The sequence below is a fragment of the Abramis brama genome (genome assembly GCF_963993115.1).
Source record: "Abramis brama genome assembly, chromosome: 4".
NCBI classification, from domain to species: Eukaryota; Metazoa; Chordata; class Actinopteri; order Cypriniformes; family Leuciscidae; genus Abramis; species Abramis brama.
Genome location: NC_139966.1, coordinates 29149712 through 29172797, shown reverse-complemented (window position 1 = coordinate 29172797; position 23086 = coordinate 29149712). Strand labels below are relative to the sequence as shown.

The 23086-nt window shown below is 39.5% G+C and overlaps 1 protein-coding gene across 1 annotated transcript in view; it reads right to left on the bottom strand.

Moving 5' to 3' along the window:
• Positions 1-12241, bottom strand: part of LOC311082127 (uncharacterized protein) — a gene marked incomplete at its 3' end in the record, with an annotated part of 57485 nt that extends 45244 nt beyond the window's left edge. The window contains exon 1 of the mRNA XM_084112869.1: positions 12184-12241. The remainder of the gene's footprint in view (positions 1-12183) is intronic.
• Positions 12242-23086: the final 10845 nt, after the last annotated feature.

Genomic DNA, 23086 nt, shown 5'->3' with positions numbered 1-23086 from the left:
TTGGGGTGCAATGAATGTTTCCTGACCTACATGTGACATATCTATCTTTCCCTAGAACCAAGATATAATTGCCTTCCTACCCATCAACGAATGGCAGCTAACTGCACTGGTACGTTTGGTCACATCTTTCTCTTGATGTCAGAGAAAGTGCTCTTTTTGGGATAAATTTAATAATGGAATTGTTGCTGTATTTCTAACAGCAGTTGAAAGGATTATCCTAGAGCAGTTAGGGGAACTTCACCTCAAGCTGGACAATTTGACAACAATTGTCCAGTCCCTAACTGAGAACAGGGCTTCACAACAAGAAAGCCATGACTGTCAAAATGTTCTTCCAATCTCCACATTGGAAGAACTAAACAGTTTTGACGAAAAGCTCCGGCAAGATGCCGAATTTAAGAAACACATGGTATGTACTTTGAGGTGTATAAGCAACATCAAAATGGGGAATTGATTAGTTGAGTCAGTTGTTTGTTGGCCTGCACAAATCCAAGCAGAACTTAGGAGTTCCAAACTAACAAGACATGTGACAGAAAATAGGATTTTTTATTGCCTGTAGGCAATTTTTGCCTGCTGTTTATTTACTTTGATTCTATATTTTATTACAGATCGCAAAGCTGTCCATTACCGGGGGAAACAGTATTAAAAAAACTGTGTGGCGAGTCTGCAGGAAGGTTTTTTCTCTAGAATTCGCCACTCAACTAAATTGGGTTGGGAGAGGAGAGAAGACTGGCATCAAGACACGACCTGTGCGTGAAATTCTACTGCGTAAGTTTTACAGTAACAATCCCATCAAGGGAGACTTCATCAATATCCCGGTTTCATATACAATTGTGCTTAAAAGCTTGCATACAACGGAAGATGTTTTTAATTTGATAGTGTTTCTTCCCTTTAATATTTTCTCTTGTAGTGGCAGTTCTTAGGAATGGTGCCTTGGCAATGGTAACTGAGGCTGAGGTGGAAACAGCCATTCAAAACTGGCTCAGGCTGAGCCAAGATAGACTTAGAGGGCAGCGGAGGGTGAGACCACAACTGTGAAGGTGAGCTGATCGATGAAACTACAGTTTTTTGCACTTTAAATATCTAGGAGGTGGTTTCAAAATCTAAAAATCAAGGGATTTGTTACTTTGCAGTCAACAAACTTTTAGCCACACTGATGCTGCTCAGTTGATCACAATTTAGCATTAATTTTCAAGTAAAGATAGCAACTTAATTACATGTAACTGACCTACTGTACACACATGAAAATAAAATTTAAATTAATTTACAAAAAAATTAAAACAAGGGAATGATTTGTATTCATAGTAATTTACCTCATCTTTAACCAGATCATTCAGGGCTCAGTAGATAGATATAAGACTTTTATAGGTTAAGTAAAAATAACTGCTGTAATGCGCAATAGTAAGAGTTTGATGACGTTATAAGTAGATATAAAATATTTTAAACAAAACTGTACTGACAGATGCAACTGGATTTTCCCAATAACGTTGTCTCTACTCTAAAGATTTTTTAGGCGTGTTCCCTGAAAGACCATAAGAGGTTGCTTAAATGATATCTTCTTACGTACGACGTTACCAGGTGCTGTCCGTGGTAATGGTGCTGATCAGGGCCGCCTTAACCTAATGTGGGGCTGAGAGGTTTTGTATGCCCCCCATATATTTATAGATATAAAGATATAAACTAATAATTATACGAAATGAAATAAAGTTTGAATTTGTCACTGACAATGATAATCAGCAGTGATTTTATCTTTTGTTGTTTTGCTAACATTAAAGGTATAGCGGAGGATTTTCCCGAATTTTAGAAAAGAACCGCCCTCCACTTTTTGAAAAAAATAAATACACATGCGCAACACTCTACCTGCTCCCGAGAGGGAATGCCTATTAAACGTGACACGAGAGAGCATGCTCGAGCCTAGTTCTCCTCGTGCTTGCTCTGTTTACAAGTTGCAAGATCGCTAATCATAGCTTACATTAACTTTTACTAGCAGTGATTTTAAATGGATTTATCCAAATAGCATGTCAAACTTTACCTGTCGAGTAGAAACTTCGCGACTGAGGCATCAGTGGGAAGCCCAACCTGTGCTTTTAGCGAACGCCAGCGTGTGAAATATTCTCCCAAAAACACTCTGGTCTTGTTTCTTTCTTCAGAGGCCTTTCTCTTCTTGTCATATACGGCTCTCAGACATTTTGAAAAAAACCGGTGAGAACGGCGAGCTTCAATGAATGGCTGAAACCGTAGCTCACCCATTGACAGCTCACCACACATAATACACCTGAAAGTGCGCATGCGCAGAAAGGACGAGCACGTACGACGACCTTACGTAAACATATCACCAGAATGATTGACAATTAGGAGGACCAATAGTCTTGATGCTATACCTTTAAAGGGATAGTTCACCTCAATTAAAATTCTGTCATTATTTACTCACTCTCAAATTGTTTTAAACATGATGTTTATGTTGAACATAATAGTTATTTTGAAGAATATGGATAAACAAACAGTATTTTTTTTTCTATGGAAGTCATTGGGGACTAGCAACTGTTTGGTTAGCCACATTTTTCAAAATGTTTTCTTTTTAGTTCAGCACAAGAAAGAAATTAATACGGGTATGGAACAACATGAGAGTGAGTGACACATTGACTTCCATAGTATATATTTTTTTTCCTACTATGGAAGTCAATGAGAAGAAACTGTCTGGTTACTTATATTCTTCTAAATATCTTCCTTTCTTTTCAGCAGAAGAAAGAAATTCATAAAGGATTGAAACAACATGAAGGTGAGTATATGATGACAGAATTTTCATTTTAAAGTGGAGTATCCCTTTTTAAAGGGATAGTTCGCCCAAAAATGATATTTAAGCCATGATTTACTCACCCTCAAGCCGTTCAAGATGCATATGTCAATCTTTTTTCAGACGAACACATTTTCAGTTATTTTAGAAAATGTCTTAGATCTTTCAGTGGTTATAATGTGAAGCTTATATATAAACGAAAATAACTGGCTTCCGGTGGCGGTCGGCGCACGTTCATGGAGATGGATGCTGGCGTATGACGTAGGACGTAGTGCAGGAAGCGTCGTGACGTAGAACGAACGTAGAGTTTTGATTGCTCTGCTCTCTGACTGCGCTGTCACGTTCGTTCTACGTCATACGTCATACGCCAGCATCCATCACCATGAACGCGCGCCGACCGCCACCGGAAGCCAGTTATTTTCATTTATAAAGTTTTAAAATATGTATATTTTTACGACAAAACCGCACGGATTACCCTCAGAAGGCCTTCGTTTATCCCCCTGGAGCCGGATGGATTACTTTTGTGAAGGATGCATGTACAATTCCGGACTTTAATGAGGTGAGCCCCATTGCTTCACATTATAACCATGACATTTTCTAAAATAGCTGAAAATGTGTTCGTCTGAAAAAAGATTGACATATGCATCTCGAACGGCTTGAGGGTAAGTAAATCATGGCTTAAATATCATTTTGGGGCGAACTATCCCTTTAAGGACAAGCGACAGCATATAGGTGCTGTCACTTTAAGACATACGCATGCTGCAGACACTCAGTCCGATTTTCTCTCAAATCTTTTAATTCACTTTAGACAATAAACAAATGTTTATGTCAACCTTGTGTGTATTTGGCAGTATTAGCACAATCAGACGCGAAAGATAAAGTCACCTTGCCTACCTTTGCAAAGTAATGATTATGAATGTGTATAAAATAGCAAGGAGACCTTTTTTTTAATAAACTGGGCCCGGTTTCCCGATAACGCTCACTCTTAGCCTGCTAAGAAGACTCGAAAGATATATCTTACCAAATTTGTTTATTTTCCTAAGTGTGTTCCCCGAACTATACCTTAGAAAGCTGCTTAAGATATGCCTTCTTACGTGCGACGTTACCCGGCGCTGTCCGTGGCCATGGTGCTGAATTGTTTGAAATCGATGGCTCGAGGATCAATTATTCTCTCGTGCAGGGGCTGTTTATGTGAAAAAGCGGTCATCTTTATAAAAGAAGCACTTCAGAAATAGTTGAAATTGCAATTTATTATGATTATTGGATATTATAAAAAATAATCCAAACTATAAATAGCCTATAATAGCCTATCCTACATATTTTAAAATTGTAACATAGCCTATTGCTGCCACAATAACCTTTTCAAAAATTTACATGCCGCCTTTTCTTTCCCATTTTTGTTCGCTGAGGTGGAGCTGCGATGAAATATTGTTCTTGTGTAAATACTTTCCAGCATTTCAGTAATAAAAGTTTACATCTTGCGTACGGTGCTCGGCAGTGATCAAAAATGATTTAAACCGTGAATTTTGAATCTCTTGTAAACTCGGATATGTGGATTCAGACGGCAATTAAATTACCACACGACCTGTTTGTCACAAAAACAGAAGGTACTAATTTGGCCAGGGATTTTTACGCGGGTTGGGTGAGAAAAACACTGATATTATGGATTCGGACGGCAATAAAATCACCGACTTACCCCTGTAAATGTTTAAAATACCGGACGAGCCCATGAGAAACAATATTAGCGTCCGAATATGACTTAACTGACAGTAGCCTATGCTTTCACTGACCTTTAAAAGAGCGTTTTAATTCAATTAATAATATTGTATAATAATATGATTAAAAATCTAACAACAATCAGTGTAATGACAATTTTATTCTTTGCATGAAAACACTTGAATTAGCCTAATTTAATACTGTCTGGGTGTATTAAAACTTCAGAATTATATTTATTTAGACCTGAACAACGCTAAGCTACGAATGGTCCAGACCAACCTTACGAAAGTGTGACTTACAGAAGATATACTTAGCGTACGAACGTTTCGGGAACCGTCCCATAAGGTTAAGAGAGAGGTTAAGGAATAGGTTAAGAACTACTTAGAGATAAGAACGCTTTGGGAAACCGGGCCCAGTTTATTAATAAACAATTAAATGTCTCCTTGCTATTTTTGACACATTCATACTTTTGCCGGTTCTTTGTGGCAATCTTTATGCGTGTGGCCGTGCGCTTGAGTGCGGCTATACAGGCTACACGCTCATTATCCTGTATATATAGACTATTTAATTAATAAAATTAATATAGCCTAAAGGGGCGATTTGTACACTAATGACTTAAATGAACAACTACTAGTCGACTAGAAAAAAACTTTAGTCGGAGGCAGCCCTTATTCCACGTGTTTTCGAACCAGTAGGCCATTCTGGGTTGAGCGAGCGACCCTGAGCGGAATGAGCGAGGGAGCGGAATATTCAGAAATGCGCTCTCCGCTCACGAGCTCTGATCGGAACAACGACACGCAGCGACAAAGCAACACAATCCAGTTCAATTCAATGGAGCTTTAATTGACGACACGAGCGACTTGAACTTGGAAGGCCCCTGGGCTTCAGGTAAGCCCGTGCATTAATGCGGCCTTGGTGCTGAATTGGTTGATATGGCTAGATTGAGGTTCAATAATCCACTGCAGGCAGGGGCAGCTAAATAAACTGACCCGGTCCTTAAACTGGAAATGGTGACGCTTTCACGGATGGCCGGGGTGAAACAGCTTATGATGCAGACAGCTAAAGGAAAACAGTTAAACGTATTTGTTGATGTAGGCTATTTGTTTTTGTTTTTTAAAGCAAAGTCCTAACTACTTTTCCCTGTTTTTTCCCACTCTGTTACAGGCTGCCAGGAAGAACGTTTATATTGTTCCTGTTCCTGTTCCTGTTCCTTTTTAATCCCTTTTCTCCTGTAAATATTTTTTTTGTTCTATATTAAAGCGTCTTACTCTTAACTTTGAATCATGTCTGTTCATTGTTACACACACACAATGAAAAGGATAGTTTTTCGATGTCAGTATAGCATCGAGTATTTTTCATTTTGTTTTTCATGTTGGATAGTCAGACTGTATAACATGCATGTATAACCTACATTAAGAACAATAATAAGTCAACAATTAGACATGGCAAAATTGGAAATTCTTGCTCTGTTCTGTTTTTTAGGATGACAAAAAAGGCTCAAAAGATAGGCTACATTTTAGAATGGTCTGCCTTGGTCTAACAGCGACAATCCAAATAGAAATCAAATCAAAGGTCTGTTCACAGAAGCAGAGCTCGCATTCCGTCATTTTAACGTTGAAAGAGTGCGAGGTGATCATTTAATAATTCAACTGTTCTACAATATAAATGTTAAATGTCCGACAGTTATGTCCAGTGATGCATACTCAACATTTTATTCTTGAATATGGGCATTTGATGAAGGTTGCATGTGTTCAGTATCGATGCTATATTTTATTATTTTATTTTATTGAGCTACAAATTGTGTGTGTGTGTGTGTGTGTGTGTGTGTGTGTGTGTGTGTGTGTGTGTGTGTGTGTGTGTGTGTGTTGAACACTAATTCGAGCATGCGTCACTGAAAACAGCGCATGGTGTCTAATGTAAGGAGTAGCCCGAAAAGTCCGACCTATAAATAAAGGTCCTATAAAACCCATGCAGAGCGGCCAAAAGATTTACAGCTTTGCATCGTTCAAACATCGGCCGGAGATCATTTGCGATCAAAGGCCGACGTCGAGGCGACATATTGCCGATGAGCAAACGATCTCTGAGCGACATCGTGCCGATGGAACTTTGTAAATCGGGCCAACGTCGGCCCGACGTACGTGTGCTATCTGGGAGAGAACCCGGAAGACTCACGGAGAATATTGTCTTTGATTTTCGAACGGGAGGTAGGCAAGTGATATTTCTCCGGCAGATATGTGTGCGCAGGGTTTTCTTTCTGTCTGTTTTTGTGTTTTTTTTTACCACCATGCTTTGTTTATGACAAATTATCTATCATTTAAATTATTTATAAATAAATAATTTATGCACCGTCACTGAATCTCTGTGGTCTTTATATGTTATGATGTTCCATTTTAATTAATTTAATGGGCTCGTAACATATAAATGGGGGCTCGCTTAGCCGGGTTTTGAACTATATTTGTCTTTTTTTGGGGCATTTTTGAATAAATCCGATTTTCCCTTTGTGAAAATCTTTTTCTGGGGTGGTCGCACTGCGCGCTGTGAGTGCGCATTAGTTTGTTGTGATCGCCCTTTGCTCTTTTTGTGCCGTAGATTTTCGGTGATGTTTTTTTTTGTGTGTATTTTCTTGATTTTTCGCTCGTTTAGGGAATTTTGTGTCACTCGCAATGTTTGATTTAGACGCGTTCATTTGTGCTCCTTCAGAGGATATTTTATTAACTGTAACGCGTGATGACCTTGTTAAAATCGCTGGCCACTATAAACTTGAGGTGAGTGGTAGCCCTTCCAAGGCTGAGCTTCAGGATAAGCTTATTGAAGATTTGCGAGAACTTGGAGTGTTTTGGAAAGTGTCTCCTGATGTATCTACGTCGCCTGATCAGGGTAAACGTCTTTCTATTGACTCTTCTCCTTCACCTAGTAAAGCAGCTCTAGAATTGAAACGTTTACAGTTAAAAGAAAAGGAAATTGAATGGGAACGCGAAAAAATTAGATTTGAGGCTGATAGACAGACAACACGAGAGCGAGAAAAAAGAGAACACGAATTGAGATTGAAAGATCTTGAATTTGTGCAGGCATTACGAATTAAAGAACTTGAGCTGAAGGCTCGTGAGGCTGGTGTTTCGTTCAAGCCAGATCAATTTGACATAACTCGTAACATTCGTCTTGTTCCACCTTTTAATGAGAGCGAAGTTGATAAGTTTTTTGCACATTTCGAGCGCGTAGCGTTGACTTTTAAATGGCCCAAAGAAATTTGGACCATGACGTTGCAATGTGTTTTCACTGGAAAAGCACAGGAAGCTTATTCCTCATTAACTCTTGAAGACGCAGCAGATTACGAAAAAGTCAAACATGCTGTTTTACGCATTTATGCTCTTGTGCCAGAGGCTTATCGTCAAAAGTTTCGTAGTTATCATAAACCTGAAGCTCTCACATATGTCGAGTATGTTAGGGAAAAAGAAATGCTATTTGATCGATGGCTTAGTTCTCAAGAAGTAACAACTTTCCAGTCTCTTCGTGATTTGATGGTTCTTGAAGATTTTAAAAACGGTCTTCCTCAAACAGTCGCTACTCATGTTAGTGAGCATCAGAATCTGACGCCAGCTCGTGCAGCCGTGCTTGCTGACGAGTATGTACTCACACATAAGCGTGTTCCTTCTAATTCTAAATTTTCACAAAACGTTTCTAGTCATTCAAATGTTTCTAAGGTGTTTAGAGAAACCGTGCCTGTTTCTGCCCGCTCTCCAGACCGCCGTCCGTCGGGGTCTAACGCTACAGTTCCGATCTGCGCTTATTGTAAGAAACGTGGTCATGTTCTGGCTGACTGTTATTCTCTAAAGCGCAAAAATAAGGTAGCGAGTCAATCGGCTTATAGATCAGAAGTGGGTTTGTGTGTCTCAAACATGCCTGTGAGTAGGGACGACACTCGTACTGACAATCGCAGTTTTGCACCTTTCATAATGGATGGTTTTGTCTCTTTGCCCGGTGAGTCTAGTGAGCACTTAAAAATTCCGGTAAAAATTCTGCGTGATACTGGCGCCTCACAGAGCTTTATTTTACAAGATGTGTTGCCTTTTAGTGATAAGACTTTCACTGGTGATAGTATTCTTGTACGTGGATTCGAAATGGGTTACGTTAACGTCCCTCTGCATGAGATTTCTCTTAGCTCTGATTTAGTTACTGGCAAGGTTTCTGTGGGCGTACGCCCCTCCTTGCCTATCGAAAATGTAGCGGTGCTACTTGGTAACGATTTGTGTGGTGGAAAAGTTTTGCCTTGCCCCATAGTGTCTCATGTATCCCCAAAAATATGTACTGATGACCTGTCAATTAACTTCCCTGAAGTTTTTTCTTCTAGCGTCGTTACTCGTGCTATGGCGAGAAACGAAAAAGAGAATGAAATTGAGGATCAACTTGATCTTAGTGATACTTTTATTGCTCGACCTTCACTCTCAAGCGATAGTGACTTATCTGGAAATTCTGTTTCACTGTCGTTTTCTTCTGATGTTCCTAATTTTTCTATGAGTCGAGAGCAGCTTATTAAGGAACAGAAAATTGACCCGTCTCTGTCTTCTCTCTTTTTGGAAGCTATGTCTGAGGAAGACATTGAGCATTCGCCGCATGGCTATTTTTTACGAGATGGTGTCTTAATGCGTAAGTGGAGACCTCTTATGGCCTCAGCGCAAGATGAGTGGAGAGTTCTTTTTCAAATCGTTGTCCCAGTTTCGTTTCGTGATGAGGTTTTGAGTTTAGCTCATGACCATCACTTTGCGGGTCATCTCGGCGTAAATAAGTCTGCTGACAGAATTTTACGCCATTTTTATTGGCCAGGTATTAAGAAGGATGTCGTGAGATATTGTCGAACGTGTCACTTGTGTCAGATCACTGGTAAACCTAACCAGGTGATTCCGCCTGCGCCTTTACAGCCGATTCCGGTTACGTCTGAGCCTTTTGAAAGCGTTATATTGGACTGTGTTGGCCCATTGCCTCGAACAAAGACTGGGAATCAATGGTTACTCACCATAATGTGTAGCTTGACTCGTTTTCCAGAAGCTATTCCGCTCCGTAAGATCACAGCTCCGGTCATCATTAAAGCCCTGATGGGTTTCTTCTCTCTTTTTGGCCTACCAAAAACTATTCAGACTGACCGCGGTACTAATTTTATGTCCCGTGGTTTTGCACAAGCTATGCGCCAGCTCGCGGTCCACCATGTTACATCCAGCCCATATCGTCCACAGACTCAAGGCGCACTTGAGAGGTTCCATCAAACTTTGAAAAGTATGCTCAAGTGTTTCTGCCTCGAGTTCCAGCGTGATTGGGATGAAGGTGTTCCGTTTGCTCTTTTTGCTGTTCGCGAAGTAGTGCAAGAGAGTTTGGGTTTTAGCCCGTCGGAGCTGGTTTTCGGGCACACGGTTCGTGGACCTTTAAAGCTGTTGAAAGAGTCGTGGCTTGCAGAGCCTAAAGGGTGTCCCAGTTTGTCGGATTATGTGTCCAATATGCGTAGTAGGCTCAGTCGTGCATGTCAGTTGGCTAGAGATAACTTGGGTCTCTGTCAGAAGAGAATGAAGCAGAGGTTTGATCAGAGGGCTGTTTCCCGAAGTTTCAGTCCTGGTGATAAAGTTCTTGTTGATTCCTGGGATGGGCTCTGCTTTGCAGGCTCGTTACAGTGGTCCTTATCGTATCGAACGACGAGTGAGTGATTTAAACTATGTCATCTCCACTCCCGATCGAAGGAGAAAGACCACGCTATGTCACATTAATCGTTTGAAGTTGTTTTGTGATCGTGGAGAAGGTTCAATTTCGGAACTCAAGTCGCCTTGCACTTCCATTGTCAGAAATAATGTTCGCGCAACAGAAGTGGCGCTGTCCAAGAAGGGTGGTGCTGAAGTTGTTTCTTCACTGGCGGTTGCGGCACAAGTTGAAAACGCGTCTCCGTCAGTACAACAGGGTGCTGTGACTAGTCCTTTACTTGAAGATGAGGGTCGTATTCCCTCGAGGGAGGTTATTGAAGGGAGAATGAAGAATTCTGAGGTTCTTAATGATCTGGATCTATTTTTGTCTAGTTTGTCCACCTTAGAACGTAATGATTTAATCTCTCTGATTAAGCAATATGAGAATTTGTTTCCTGATGTGCCTCATCGGACAACGGCAATTGAACATGACATTGATGTGGGCGCTACATGCCCAATTAAACAACATCCTTACCGTGTAAATCCACATAAAAGGTTGTTGTTTCAAAATGAGGTGAAGTTTATGTTGGAAAATGGCATGGTAGGTTACTACCGGTCATTCTGTAAAAATTTCTCTGTTTTTGCCTCGCCTCTCACTGATTTGCTTAGTTCGAAGGTGACCTTCAACTGGACTCCACGGAGTCAAGCTGCTTTCGAGTCTGTTAAAGCACTGCTTACTACTGCGCCTGTGCTAGCCGCTCCTGATTTTTCTCGGCCTTTTTCCATCGCTGTTGACGCGAGTGATCTGGGAGCAGGAGCTGTTCTTCTACAACATGACGGGGATGGTCTTGAACACCCTGTCTGTTTTTTTTCACGCAAGTTTAACTGTTGTCAGCGTGCTTATTCGACCATAGAAAAGGAAGCTCTTGCTCTTGTGCTCGCCTTTCAGCACTTTGAGGTCTATGTGGGAGATGCTGCATGTCCGGTTGTGGTCTACACAGACCACAACCCTTTGGTTTTTCTTGATCGCATGCGCAATTCTAATCAGCGCTTAATGCGGTGGAGCTTGATTCTACAGGGCTGTAACATGGAGATTAGGCACATCCGAGGACGTGACAATGTAGTCGCCGATGCATTGTCTCGTGCTTGATATAGAAAGTATGGTAAATAAATTGTGGTATGAAAAAAAACGTACTTGTTGCACTTTAATTTTTATTTTTTTTCCCTTTGTTCAGTTTAGCAGGTTCCTGGAGCCATTGCTGAATGTGGGTTTGTAAGTGTTTATTTGTAAATATTTATTAAGTTGTTGACTTAAACCCCAATTTATTTTCTTTAAGGGTGGGGGTGTTACGCTGCCAAGCAAAATGGGAACAGTGTTTGTGCTGTTTTGTGCGTTGTGTTTGTTTCCTCTATAGGTCACGTGACGTCTCGCCGATTGCTGATTGTAGGCGGCGCAACTGCTTTAAAATGCCTTTGTTGCCATCCGCTCTCGCTCTCTGACTCTCACTTCCATTTCCGCTTCAGGTGGCAGACGGAGCGGAGCTCCGAGGTGTCCCGTGTGTTTGGCTCGTTATGCCTCTTCATGGAGTTTCCCCGTGTCGAACCGATGATCGTGTTTCCTATAAGCACGTTCCTGGCGTGGAACTCATGTTTGTTAGATTTAGTTTATAACATTATTTTAAAGCTGGTGGTAATTGGTGTTGGGTTTTCACGTTATTTAGTTTAGGTTTAGTTAGGGCAGCAGTTAGAGAACCCGGAAGACTCACGGAGAATATTGTCTTTGATTTTCGAACGGGAGGTAGGCAAGTGATATTTCTCCGGCAGATATGTGTGCGCAGGGTTTTCTTTCTGTCTGTTTTTGTGTGTTTTTTTACCACCATGCTTTGTTTATGACAAATTATCTATCATTTAAATTATTTATAAATAAATAATTTATGCACCGTCACTGAATCTCTGTGGTCTTTATATGTTATGATGTTCCATTTTAATTAATTTAATGGGCTCGTAACCACAAACCTTTTATTTCTTCAGCCGAATCTCAGACGCAGGATCGCGGCGCAGCATTGTGACGTCTTCTTCTTCTTCTTTGGATTTTAACGGCAGCTTGCATCCTTGACGTTGCATTACTGCCATCTTCTGGTTCTAGTTATTTTCCATATTTTTAGTCATCATATTCTTGTCATTAGTCCCGATTTTGTCAGAAAACAAATCAAATATTTAATTCCTTGTTCACTCTTACTGCAGTCCATTATACTCTTTACTCCATGTCCTATTAGTCCTATTTTTTCCATGTCTTTAATCATAACTATTCTCTGTAATTCATATTTTGAACAATTAATTAACACATGTTCTACAGTCTCAGGTATTTGACATTGATCACAAAACCCAGTTGGATGTTTCCCCATTATATGCAGAGTACTATTTAATTTATTATGCCCTATTCTTAATCTGGTTACAATAGTTTCTTCTCTCCTGTTTCCTCTCTTATTTTCTACATTGCCAACTCTTCTTTTAATTGAGTATAGATGTCTTCCTTTAATTTCTTGGTCCCACCTTTGTTGCCATTTTTTCGTAATTTCTCCCCACACTATACTCTTTCCTTCTGATCTTGAAAGACTGATGACTGCTTCTATATTCTCTTTTTGAAGTGCTTCCTTAGCAATTTTATCTACCTTTTCATTTCCTATAATACCCATATGTGCTGGGACCCACATAAATATAACGTCATCACCTTTATTCTTTATTTTTAAATAGATATCCATAATATCATAAAACAACTCCTGATGATTCTTGACCATACCGGTCTTAAGACTCTGCAGTACAGAAACAGAGTCGCTGCAAATTAAAGTTTGGTTTAACTTAGTGCTTTCTATCCATTCTAATGCCATCAAAATGGCAAACATCTCAACAGCATATACACTTAAATGATCTGAAGTTCTCCTGTTCATCTCAATCGTCTGGCTGGGAACTACAATTGCAGCGCATTGTGACGTCATATTACCAGACCAAAATAAATGTCCTGTTCACACGCTACAATCACAAAAGCGCATAGAAAGAGGAGGGTCCCTTAATGCAGTGTTCACTGATCCTTACTTATTCCAACAAGATGGCATTCAGTCAACTTACTTAACAATATAACAGGGGCTTAGACACAAATGTACACAACAGTTTTCAACATTGAAAATAATAAACGTTTATCGAGCTTCAAATTAGTATATTAGAATGATATCTGAAGAATTATGTGACACTGAATACAGGAGTAATGATGCTGAAAATTCAGCTTTGATCACAGGAATAAATTACATTTTTAAATATATTCAAATAGAAAACACCTTTTTTAATTGTAAAGATATGTCACAATATTACTGTTTTTGCTGTATTTTGGATCAAATAAATGCCGCCTTGGTGGAGAAGAGACTTATTTCAAAAAACTTTTGAATGGTATCACAGGCTCAAAAGATCAAAAGAGTAAATAACAACCTAGGCAAAAAGAGCCATATATATATCAATACAATATCACAGGGGTAGTCATGAAATATTACAATAAAATATATTTATCAACTACATCCATCAAACTCTCAAACGTCTACACAGAGGGAAGGGAGGGGAGGGGAGGGGAGGGGAGGGGAGGGGACGGGAGGGGACGGGAGGGGAGGGGAGGGGAAGGGAGGGGAGGGTAAGAAAGGGTGGTGAATAAAATGCTTATTGAATAAAATGCTTATCCAATAAATAAAAAAAATGTTATCAATCAAAAAACCTAAGTGACCTTCTTCTTCATAGTTCCCATATTTAATATCTATAAAGGACAAGTTCAGTATAATAGCCTCATTTTTCTCATCTAACCAAAACTGCATTCTATCCCAAAAGGCACAAGAGAATTTGCACTCTGTGCAAATGTGCTCTGTATTCTCTGTAGAGTTACAGAATCTACATAGTGCACGTTCAAAATTTAAATAACACTTAGGAACTTATCACTCAAAACTTAGGAAGGATAGATATCAGCCAACAAAATGTATAATTAAAATGCAATTTTGGGATGAAGAAGAAATTAAATAAAAGGTTCTAATATATTAAAGAATCCATCTGTTCAAAATGATTTATGTTTAAACCACATGTTGTATGATTTAACTAAAGTTTCTTAATAAAGTGAGTCTTGTTCTTCCAAATAAAACTGTACAAAGATCAATTAAATAATTTAGACACCAAAGAAGACGAAGGGGCTGGCTAATGCAATTACTGGATAGATGACCCTCGACAAAAACTCTGCTTTGGACCGTAAAACTCTACCACAAATCTAAAGGTCTCTTTGTAAGCAATTATTTAGAATTATTTTGGCCTTTTTTAACTTGTCTATGTACATCCATGCATTTTTCTCTGTTCTCGTAATTGACCATTTGCAAAGACCCGCCCCCTTTAGTTACTGTTGCTATGTCCGACAAGCCACGCCGCTCTCACGTCACACCATGTTCTCACGCAGTGAAAAATACATCGCGGAGCAGAGAGGACACTGACAACGCATTGACAGACAGGACAGACCAGGTTACTTTTGATATGAAACAAAGTCTCACCTTTCAAATTTGGTAATTTTTTAAAGAAATTTAAACAATAAATACCGTTTTGTGGCTCTTTAATGTGTCTGACAGATCGCTGTAGAGCCTCAGTTAAAGCTGCTTTGTGAACCGATCATCTCTTCCTTCTAGTTAATTTATAGCATCAAATAAACATGAATGAACATAAGAAGGAGTGTTGTTTTTGTGTCAGTACACTCCGTTTTTCAAGTTCAAATCCTCCAACGTTAATCTACTAACTCTCCTGACTGCTTTGTTGGACAAAAATGGCGGATTCGGTAGATGGTGGATTATGATTGGTCAGATCGCCTGTCAATCAAACTCCCTGCAAAGGGTCAATTGTAATTCCTAAATATTTAATTATATCCTTAACAGGATAGAAAAAAGATTGAAGTCACAGAGACGAATGGACATGAGCTCGCATTTGGACACATTTAATTGAAGACCATGGGCCGTATATATAAATTTGTAGTCTTAATTGTGTCAAAATTCTAAAAATGATTATTTACTCTTATTTCTAAACTTAAGAATAAGTGTGATTCATAACGGTTCCTAAGTGTTAAGACAAGGTCTCAGCTCCTAAATTATTTAAGAGTGCTGGAGAGGTATCCTAACCGAGTTAGGAGTAACAAGATGGCAGCAGAGATGAGGAGACCACACACTTTCCAAAAAATATATAATGTAGAGAGTTATTTATATGTATATTATGTTATGTATATTATGATATGATGACTCTCTGTGGTCATTAAAAATCCCATGGCACTTTTGGTAAAGAGTAGGGGTGTTACCCCGCTGTCCTGGCCAAGTTCCTTCCATTGGCCCTTGCCAATCATGGCCTCCTAATAATCCCCATCCACTGAAATGGCTTGATAACTCTCTCTCCTCTCCACCTATAGCTGGTGTGTAGTGAGCGCACTGGCACCGTTGTACTGTGGCTGCTGTCACATCATCCAAGTGAATGCTACACACTAGTGGTGGTTGAGGAGAGATTCTCTGATATGATTGTAAAGCACTTTGAGTGTACAGTAGTACATATGAAAACGCTATACAAATGCCTCATTCATTCACTCATGACTGGGAGTTGATAAAACGTAAAATTATTCTTTTTGAAACTGACCTTGTAAGAAATGTAATAACTTCTCCCACTTTACAAATCAATGCTTTGACTGCAGAAATGAAATAAATAATGACATTTTTTGGCAGCTGGAAAAATGCAGCAGTGCACCGGTGATGACTTGGACCCATCAGTCCACAGTAAGCAGCTTCCTAAATAGCACTATTGTGGCACTGACCACACCAAACATACAGCAGTGTGGCCAAAAGTGATGTGCGAAGGTTTTTGTTTTGTTAAGTTTTTTTTTTTTAATGACCTTAAACCATCAAAATATGAGGAAAAGTTTTTTTTTAATGTTTGAAAATGTGAAGAAAGAACAAAACACTTAGTGAAGGTATTTTTCTGACAAAATTATTTGGCAAAAAGAGAGCAAACTACAGCTACATGTTTTAGAAAAACAAAAAAGCTCCAGGAAAAGGAATACATTGACAACAGCATCAATTTTTAATAGTATTTGGATAAGGGTGAGGATGTCAGTTTTCCTAGGCTGGTCAACACTTTTGGCCACTACTGTATGGCAGTTCATTGACTTTCCAACTAATCTTCAAACCATGCAGCGATGATTGCAAGCTTCCATGGAGTTGTTTGAGCCGTTGACGGAACTCATGTTTGCATTATCACTCCAACTGCAAATGAGAAGGCATATATCAATGAAAAGGATTCCACAGCATCGATACTAATTCATGATAATTTTGCCCAATGCAAAGCAATTTTTTTACATAAATTTAAATATTAAAGTTTCAGTGTCTTAAATGATTTTTATTATAATTACATTACATAATTGATGTTCATGCTGCTGTGACCCTTGCAGGCTCACTGTTGGCTGAATCAGAGGTTGATGGTGGCCATTTTGGGTTGACATCATTGTTGTCCTTAGTTTGCAACAATTAAGTGCCACTTCAGTCAGCACTCAAGAATCATTCTTAGACTTTGCTGAAAGTTGCTTTTAGCTTCTTTATAAAAGTCTCTTACTCTTAGACAAGTCCTACTTTTTATAAAGAATTTTTTGACACTTAAGTCAAAGCTTGAGTTTACACAACACCGTTTTCAACTAAAAACGTTTTGGTCGTTCATTTACACGACAACGGTGTTTTGGGTGCCTGAAAACACAAACTTTTGAAAACGGGTTTCAAAGTGCGAGTTTTTGAAAACGGTCTCCATGTAAACAACAAAAATGTGAATCTCTGAAGACGACAACGTCATGCACATGCGTATTACGTGTTCAGTCTATAGTGTTACATCATCATCTAATGGCCTGGCAGCAGAATACAGCGTTTTTAGTCGTTTTCGCAGATCCGTCTGACTGGTGATCGTTTTGACAATGGTGTTCGTCTGTACCAGTGGCGGATACAGAACGTCATTAATAGGTGGGCCTGGTGAATATACGGAGGGGCCTCGGTTTTTTACGCTTATATACACGCCCAGTGGCGTAACTTTGCTAAATCAGATATATGTACAATAACATTACGATGTCCAGCAATCGATTTAAATAGTAGGCTACATGGGGTTTAATTTGTCGTTTAATGAGATGTAGCCTAATATATGTTGTCAGTGCAGAGAATTTTCGTGTGACTAAATACATAGATTCGCCTATACAACGTATGCCTTAATGGTCCAGTGGTAGAATTTTAGCCAACCGTATCAGAGGTTCTGGGTTCAAATCCTCACTCGTATAGTTTTTTTTTCCTCATCAAAACCGATTATGTTCATCAGTGGTTGTATATCAAGCAGGGACACGTTTGTGTGCATTATGTTTTGTGATTTCACCAGAACGAATAGAGAGTATCCGCAACAGATTGAAGCGCACGTCCGAGTGAAGACAGTGCAGCGTGAGCACTTTGATCACTTGATTTAAAAAACACATTTCAGCGCTAGATCGTCTCTTATTTAAAAAACAAACAAAATGAATTGTTTTTATTAATCTGATTGGGTGGGCCACCGGTCAATCGTGCCCACCCAGGCCCACCCATAAATCCGCGCCTGGTCTGTACATGAAAAAACTCAAAGGAAAAACTTTTCCATTTTAAGCATATTGTTGTCGTGTAAACATTCCCTAAGACTAGTCTTGAGAGACTCATATGGGCCCTGATGCTTTAGAAAAAAACTCAACTAAAGAAATAGATAAAGGAATCAGTCCTGTAGAATCCTGTAGAAATGGGGTGATTTCATCTGCTAAATGACTAATTCCAACAGACTCTGTACGGCCTACTGCCTGTTTCCACCAAAATCTCAGTTGTACGCGTGCTTCTGATATACTATTTTCAGATAGCAAACTGTGGTAGTAGTGTGGTCTTTCTGTCATATTTTGATTTACTAATGATTAATATATTATATTAAAACATAACGTTTTGAGGCATGAAGGTACGATGTCTCAGTATTATCTGTTATGTGAATCATTCTCATGGTCTAGTTCTGTGGTTAGTTTCCATAGTTTGGACATGGCAACAAGCAAAAAATGTATTCACTCTATCCAGCCTGCAGATTTTAATATCAGTCCTAATTCAAGAGTCTGCAGTCATCACAAGAATGATTATTTTTTTAGTGGTGCACATTAAAAGCGCTATCAAAGTTATTTATATTTTTACATTGCAGTGTTGTTAACCCCTTACCCGTCACCCCCAATTTTGGCAAGGGCTGCATACATGACATACCCAAAATAAAAAGGTTGCTGCTCATAAGTCATTCTGAATAGACACATAACCAACATATATTTAGAAAGCCAACCCTTGAGAGTTTACAGTTCAAGACTCAAAATTAACCAGACTGTTATTAATATTGAGATATATAAGCTCAAACATAAAAACAAAAACAACAAATATTAAGAATATATTTATTAAATGTATAAAAATATTATTTGAATTTAGGATAGCAACTTATAACCACAACTAAAGTGTAGCCACAACTGTGGTCATGCTTCATTTCAATTCTGAGGATGATATCTCTAAAATTATGCATTTTATGAAGCCTATTGTGAGACCATGTCAGGTGAGAATTTGGAGAATTCTCAGAGAAGGCAAACAAGTTTCTCACCAAATAGTTTATTGCCCTCTAAACACCTATTTACTGTCTCTGACTAATGTCTGGCGAGGAGAATTGGCACATTCATGTTCTTTTCATTTAAATCGACCAAGCTTTCACACCTGTGATGGTCTTCATCATTCTTTTATCCTTATTCTTTTGTTTGAATGCAGCCATTATAGCCTTTCTTCTGGCATAATGCTTAGCCATTGACACATAATGTGTAACCCCCATAGACGAATAATCCACCTATTAACTTAAGCCTTGTTAGAAAACAAACAACTAAAAAATATTCTTGGAACTTTTAATTGCGAATTATTTTACAAAAATGATTGTATGGAATAGACAGCTCCTGCAGCAGGTGCATTAGCACAACAGTTAGCCTCAAGCTACATGACACAATTTAATTTATTAATATTATACTTTTATTTAAAGCTCACTTTAAAACACCATCGAGTGTTTGTATCATATTCCGGTCGCGGTTTAGAATGGTTTCAAGTCAGAAAACGATTTTGAAATATGTTATTTTTAGCATTTTATATGTTTTATATTTTAAGAAAGTTCTTTTCTTTTCTGTGTTCCAGCATTGGGCTGATACTGGCCTGACTGAGCGTAAATGGACGTCAGCTGTAACACAGATGTCTAGCAAAGACTGAGTTGAACTTTGACGGTCCCCTGAGCTGGAGATCTGGACTTGGACTTGCTGCCCTCTTTTTACTGATTTGATTCATCTTTCTTGCAACAAATTTTATTGTAATAAAATAGTTTTTCTACTGCTATTTCTGGGTGTTGTTTTCCACTGTTCCCTTCCCCGTTAAAGAACCTGTTTTTAATATTGAGTTCCTGGGGTCTCACTTTCAACTCTAGGTGGCTTAGTCGGCTACAAAGTTTAAATGTATATGTTAGAGTCATTTGGCCACTGACATGTACAACAGCACTGCGCATAGATATAACCTCGAGGGTGACCATTCGCGCAGAAGGCAGCAGTGTGTCCACCAGGCTGTAACAGCAGACTGCGAACGCCTAAATAACCTAGCTGAACATGGGTGTAAACAACTGTCATAATAGTCACTTGACCTGTTTGACAACATCCACAAAGTAGTTTGCGTTGTAGATATAATCCTCTTGCAAGGCAAATCGCGATGCGAGAAGACATTTAATCACAAAACTGACCAGAGTTTCCAACACGAATCAACCATGTAGAAGGGCGAGAGGTGTGCTTAAAACAGGGAGGGCATAAGTCGCCGTCCAAGTACTCTTGCAAAGACAAGGCCACTGACAGAGGCTGTCTGACCAAAATATATATATTTCAGGCACACTGATATAATCCAGACCCCTGGCTCTGTGCGAGGGTCTGTCCCAACGCGCCCACTTAAAAGCATGTTTCAATAAACATCTTCGACTTAGTGCACTGCACAGCAGAACGACTAGCAGGGAACGTGAGGACAGACATAAGAGGGCTAGTAGTTTTGCTGTCAGTGAAAGCATAGCAAACACTCTGCCATCAGCCAGGGAGCTTCCTGAGAACACTTGAAGGGAGAAACTCATCTCAGCTCGAACGAGCGGAGGTAAAAGTTACAAACTGTGAGCATCCCTGTGAAATACGAGCTCGCATCACAACAAGGCCCAGTTCTACTTCTCTGGGAAGCAGAAGATGAGATTAATTAATCCACTCTCTGAATGGACTATGATAGTTGATTTAGTACAGTCAACCACCATAGGCAGCACACGAAGAGCTTTTCCGTTTGTCCACTGTACACGACAGACCACTGCACTGAGACAGGGGGCTGTTTATCGTGAAAGTGCTGGGAATTTGTTTCCATACACGACAGGCCGCTGCACTGAGACGGGGCTGTTTATATTGTATGAGTGCTTTTCTGTACACAGTAGGCCGCGCCTCTGAGGCGAGAGACTGCTTATCGTGTGAAAGATGCATGTATGAAGTGCCATGTGGGACCTGTGCCAACATGAGGACACTAGCTGCATTCTGCGCACCCGGCTCGCAGCTTTACCACGGGGGGGAGAGCATAACAAGCCAGACTTATGAAGATAAGCTGTTTTCTTTCTTTGCTGCCGCTCGGCGTCGTGGGCGGCGGGGAAAGCATGATACTGGCAGGCCATACCAGGTATAGCCCATGGCTTAGCACTGCCCTAAGGCAGGGCAAGCACCGCAGAGTTGTCCTGAAGGTTTCTTGTCATTTGATCAGATGGACTCGCACAGCGCTGCTCCTTAAGGGCATCGTCCAGGCAGCAGCACCGCAGTCCAGGAGACATCTTGAAGAAAATATGTCATACTTGCCGGAACGCTATGGGGGAGTGGCAATCCTTTTGGGCTCTGACCCTGAGGAGCGCGTACATCAACGGCGAGCTGGCTTCTTGTAGCTGAAGATTCTGAGGCAATGGCACTCAGCGCCGCCCTATTATGCGGGGGAGCCCGCCTCTATTTCGCACGCTTGAACGCCTTTGCAAGATTTCATAAGGCTTTCAGTGGATTCGAAGAAGAAGGGATAACCCCATAGAGAACGACTCAAAAAGGAACCATGCTGCCGAGACTGAGATGAGGGAATACGATGCTTATGTTTTCCATTCATGAGACTGTGCAAGAATCGCTAGGTTTCAGTCCCAATGACTTAGTGTTCGGTCACACTGTGCGTGGACCACTAAAATTGTTGGGCATGGGGATGCTGACGTGGCCCAGAGAGAGATGTTTTTGGGGTGTTGTAGCTACTGAGAAAGTGTTACTGATGTTGACTTTTGATTAGTGATCTGTAAATTGTGTATATTCTTTTCACTTATTACCAATTATTATTTACTTTTGAGAAGCATCCTCAGTTTGACCTTTGTCCCTAGTGTTTTAATCCATTTATAGTGTTTTACTGTCTTTTGTATCTTTATTGTGGCAGTTGTGTTGCCCCTTTTTTTCTGTAAATATTGTATATACTGAATTTCTCCTTTATTACTGAAGTGGTAGGTGTTTTTTTAGAAGCCATTTTCTTTTTGTATATCTTTTCTTTTCCGTTTGGAATAGCCAGGGAGTTAGAGAAGACAACTGTATTTTATTTTATTTAGTTGTAATTGGGTTTAGTCAGTGTTCGTTGTTTTGGCTTTGCCGAACCCTGAAGATTTTGCTTCATTTTTGTTCTTGATGAAACTAAAATAAATTTAAAAAAAAGAAATGGTTGAAATGGGTTTTCAGAACCTGACCCTAAACTAGGATCGTAACACAGACACACACGTGAGCATTAATCGTTATCAAACACTAGTTAAAATATGTCAAACGATTAGTTTTAAACTAACGTTACTAACATGTCCATATTCTACACAGACTTTATCTCTACATTCTACCGCTGCTAATCCACTGATTCCACCCATTTCAAAATGGTCCTCTCCAGCTCAGGAATCCATTTGTACCGCAGAAATGGGCAAACAAACTCGTAAATTTGTTTGTCCCCGTCACACTCAAAATCATATGGTCTAAAATGCAATTGTCATCTTTCCACAGGACAGCATTTTCTGTCATCTTTGCAGGAATGTAATATGACTATTCTACAATGGAATATTTATCTTTGGCAACACTATGAAAGTAAATATCAGGCCAAGTACCCGTAGATATCTATGGTTATACTGGCATTGTTATAACATGCATCATCGTTTTCAAATACCTCAGTTTTTACAGTCCACATTACAACGCGAAAACGGCGTTTTCAAATGTATGCACTTGGGAAAGCATTTTCAAAAAGTTCTGTCTTCTTTGACAAAAACACTGCTCAGTGATGGGAGGCCAAAACATGTGGACAAGGCCTATAAGGTCATTTTCCTGCCTACAGCCTGAGATACTGGGAAAGGCTCCAGCATTCCCGCAACCCTACATAAGACACGTGGTTTGGAGAATGAATTAATTATTTTATAAATAATTCCAAATTCCAAATTAATTTGAAAGGAAATAGTAAGTATATGTACATACAGGCTATTAGAAATACAACAACAACAACAACAACAACAACAAAAATCAATATTTTAGAGCCAAGCATAACTAGAATAATATATTTATGTTTTTTACTGATCACAATTTTAAAATTTATTAGGATTAGTTTACTGACAATTATTGAACCCTGGAAATATCAGAAAATTGAAATTGACTTGACTAAAGCTAGAAACACCTAGAAAACATGTTTATCTGTGCATTCATTCAATAAAGATGAATCAAATAATGCAGTGT